Below are 4,213 nucleotides of genomic sequence, written 5' to 3'. Positions count from 1 at the left end.
GGCGGGTCTAGGGCACTGGCGATATTCTAGCTTTGACTTGGGTGGTAGTGGCCCGGATATTCACTTCATAATTATCCTTCACACTGTTTGTGTTTTCTGCACTCCTCTGTATATATACCAGACAATAAAAAAAAAAAAGAAAAAACATCGCCCAACGCGTAGGTACCTCCCTGGGCTGTGAGGGCAGCTGTGATTCCGGACTAAACCATGCTGCTCAGTGAAACCTACCCACAGCTGGCGCCTCTCTCTTCACACAGGGAAGCCTAACAAGCTGACCCACCCGACTCCAGGCTTAGGTGGACATTTACTTACGGGTGATCCTTGTAAACATTAGACAAGAAATCTCCAGAGGATTGTCCGATCCTATAATTTAGTGAAAATCCCATTTCATAGGTGGGCAAGTTGAGATACTGGACCCTAAAGGGCAGACTCTCCCAGTAAGGAAAGACTGAGGCAACAATCCTGGCCCGTCAGGCACTGCTGAAGTTGATGCCAGGGAGGAGGCCCCCTGCCAAGCCCCGCCAGGCCAGCTGAGCTCCCCTCCCCACTGCTGCTGGCCTGTACCAGGGCTTGCTGGGGTGACTCACAGGCTGTGGGTGGTGGCTGGCTGGATGAGGGTGTGTGGGCTCAGGGCCAATGCCCAGCCCTAGGTTTCGCTGGCCCACCCTCCTCAACAGAGGCACCCTGTGTCAGAACCCTCCTCCTCAGGGAGCTGGGTTCTTTGCCCCAAGGGCCAGGACAGCCTGCAGTATAGACAGGCCTCTTCTCTGTCTCTGCTTCTCTCCTTTTCCCATGACTTTGCAGCGGGTTTGGACGTGCTGGGTGGAGAGTGGAGACAGCAACAGTGGGAGGGGTGACCCAAGACTTCACACTGCAGTAGAGTTAAAACGTTGTCTACAGGGAATTCCCTGGCGGTCCAGTGGTTAGGACTCTGTGCTTCCACTGCAGGGAGGGCCCAGGTTCAATCCTGGTCGGAGAACTAAGATCCCGCATGCTGCCTGGCGCGGCCAAAAAAAAAAAAAAACCCTTGTCTACTCCCGTAGAGGTGTCCACAGTGAGGGTCTGGAATTCCTTAGAGTTCTATCGCTTCAGATCTCTCATCTGGCGAACACGCGTGATGAGCTCGGATGCTCTGGTTCAGTCTGGGTTCTCCTGACTCTCAGGACCTCTTAGAACAAGGGCCCAGCTGGGAAATCTCGGTGCACTGGGGACTGAGAACCAAGACCCTGGTCTAGCTCCCCTGGGGTCTTGGAGAGTTATAAGAAAGGAGGTAGCAGTTCCCCCTTCTCCACCCCCAACACAAGCAGGCCCAATCAGACTCCTGGAGAATGGAAGACGGAGGCCATTGGCCTCTTTGGGGATGTGAAAGCATTAGCCTGAAAAGCCCGAAGGCTGGAGCTTCACACGCACTTGCAGGTAGTCCTAGACTGTGGTTAGCACTGAGCCACAAGCCCTGGCCTCAGTCTCCCCTCTCGCCCTTATCTTGGCGGGGCTGTCGCTGACAGCACCTGGGCCTGAGAGAGCCGTGTCCTTTCACGCACGTCCTTTCTGCTCTAGGCTGCCTGCAGGTATCCAAGGCTTATCCTCCAGTCATTCTCCCTGTGGATAAAGTTACTCATCCACCCCTTACTCTGCTGGAAAAATTCTTAAACGAGTCACCACAAAAGGAACAAAACCAATCCCGTCCAAAAGAACGAAGCTACAAAAGATGATGACAGCTCCGCTCTGCCCAGAAGCTTGTCAGGCCAGGAGCTGGGTCTCTTTGGGAGTGATCCCATGCACAGGTAACAGCACCCAAACGAAACTTCCAGTTTTAGTCTTGAGGATCCTGAGCCAGTCGTTTACCTTTGACCTGGCCCACACGCACAGGTGGCAAGAAGAACACTGTGTGGAGAATAGTGCCCCAGAAGGTCCCACCCCGGCCAAGGACAAGGCCAGATATAGGAGAGGAGTCCAGGGTCCTGCCACATCTGGACACCATCCCAGACCTAACATCAGGAGGAAGGAAAAGTGGCTGGCTCTGCAGAAGTGGAAAAAGCATGGGACTTCCCTGGTGGTCCAGTGGTTAAGACTCTGCGCTACCACTGCAGGGGGCGCAAGTTCGATCCCTGGTTGGGGAACCCACATGCCACGTGGTGCGGCCAAAAAAAAAGAAGTGGAAAAAGCAGTAATACATCTCAGTTTCTTATGCCTAAAAACTCACCATGAGTGAGGAGGAAGGTTCAAGAAACCCAGGAGGAAGGGAGGACAGGGGCGGGACTGGGAGGCTCGGTTCACCAAAATCACAGAGAAATGAGCACTGCTGCCCGTTTTGTTTGAATTACTGAGCTAACTGGCCTGAAGGGATGCTGCCAACAGCTGCCCCGTTTTCTGTAACGCTATTGGAGAAACTGCTTCAGCTGGCTGGAGGTCACAGGGCCATGACACCACTTAACAGTGGCCTTCCCGGGTGTGCAGGCAGTGCTATCTGCGGAGCTCAGAGCACTTCCCAGGAGGGCACACTTTTCGGTGTGCAGAAAGGGGTCCCCCAGCCCCCCACCTGGCTCTCGTCCCCAGCTACTTGAGTCCTAGGAGAAACCAAACAGGAATGACCAGCAAGCAGCAAAAAGAGCTTCAACCTTTAAAAAAGGTGCCACCGCAATGTTCAAAGCAGCACTATTCACAATAGCCAAGACATGGAAGCAACCCGAGTGTCCATCGACAGAGGAATGGATAAAGAAGGTGAGGTACATATATACAATGGAATACTACTCAGCCATAAAAAAGAACGAAATAATGCCATTTGCACCAACATGGATGGACCTAGAGATGCTCATACTAGGTGAAGTAAGAAAGAGAAAGACAAATACCATATGATATCACTTATATGTGGAATCTAAAATATGACACAAGTGAACTTATTTATGAAACACAAACAGACACACAGACATAGAAAACCAAAGGGGAAAGGGGATGGGGGAGGGATAAATTAGGAGTTTGGAACTAGTAGATACAAACTACTATATATAAAATAGATAAACGACAAGGTCCTACTGCATAGAACAGGGAACTATATTCAATATCCTGTGATAAACCATGATGGAAAAGAATATGAAAAAGAATATCTATATATGTATAACTGAATCACTTCGCTGTACACCAGAAACTAACACAACATTGTAAATCAACTACACTCCAATTAAAAAGGGTGCCAGAAAGTTATTGAGGGACTCCATAAAATAAGGAAATAGGGGTCTGGGGGACCAAGAAGTTGACCGTTTCCTCCAGGGTTAATGAACATTACGTGGCAGGAATGTCAGCCACACAGAGGCCTCGGCTGCAGCCCGCCTCTTACCCATCATGGCAGGACTAGAGTGCGCAGGCCGAGGGTGCTCAGACAATTCCCGGCTCATGGGGTCCCTGAAAGAGGGCAGCGACCTGCCCACCATCACCAACCGGTCTGGTGGGGACAGAAGCAGAAGGTACAGCCCCTCCACTCCCAGCCCCAGGCTCTGCCCAGTTGGCCTGGTTACCGCTTTCCAACAAAAGCCAAAGGGACACATTCCGCCTTCAGGCCAGAAAAGGTCCCACCCATTTGATATCGCAGGGAAAAAGAACAGTTTTCCCCAACGTTTTATTGGAGATTTCTTTATTTCCTCACACACGCTCAGTTTCTTCTTAGAAGATGGGCCAGGAGAAAAACATGAGACAAAACCTAACCTGCGGACATTCTACAAAATACTTGACCAGAATGTCTCAAAACTGTCAGGATCATGAAAAATGAGGACAGACAGAAACTGTCACAGGCCAGAGGAGACGGAGGAGACAGGACACTCGTCATGTGGTATTGTGGGTGGGATCCTGGAACAGAAAGGGGACTGGGCTGGAAAACCAAGTGAAATCCGAGTAAGTCTAGCTTAGCTAAGAGTAACGTACCAATGCTGGTTTGAGCTGTGACAAATGTGCCCAGGGAATATAAGCTGTGAACAAGAGGGGAGACGGGGAGGAGTACAAGGGGACTCTCTGTAGTATCTCTGCAACTTTTCTGTACCTCTAAATCTGTTCTAAAACTCTGTGTGTATGCGTGTATGTGTGTAGTGTGTGTGTGTATGGTGGGGCCTCTCCTTCAAAGCTTCCTGTCTCCTTCAAGAACCTGCTCCATTGGGCTTCTCTGGTGGTGCAGTGGTTGAGAGTCCGCCTGCCGATGCAGGGGACACGGGTTCGTGCCCCGGTC

The 4,213-nt window shown here is 51.0% G+C and overlaps 1 protein-coding gene across 1 annotated transcript in view; it reads right to left on the bottom strand.

The window, feature by feature from the left end:
- Positions 1-4,213, bottom strand: part of CD9 (CD9 molecule) — a 35,537-nt gene that overhangs the window by 11,805 nt on the left and 19,519 nt on the right. The gene's annotated exons all lie outside the window — the stretch shown is intronic.

Source organism: Neophocaena asiaeorientalis, unplaced genomic scaffold (assembly GCF_003031525.2).
Source record: "Neophocaena asiaeorientalis asiaeorientalis breed wild unplaced genomic scaffold, Neophocaena_asiaeorientalis_V1.1 scaffold150, whole genome shotgun sequence".
Taxonomy (NCBI): domain Eukaryota; kingdom Metazoa; phylum Chordata; class Mammalia; order Artiodactyla; family Phocoenidae; genus Neophocaena; species Neophocaena asiaeorientalis.
The sequence above is the reverse complement of the archived record's forward strand: the minus strand, read 5'-3'. Positions and strand labels throughout refer to the sequence as shown.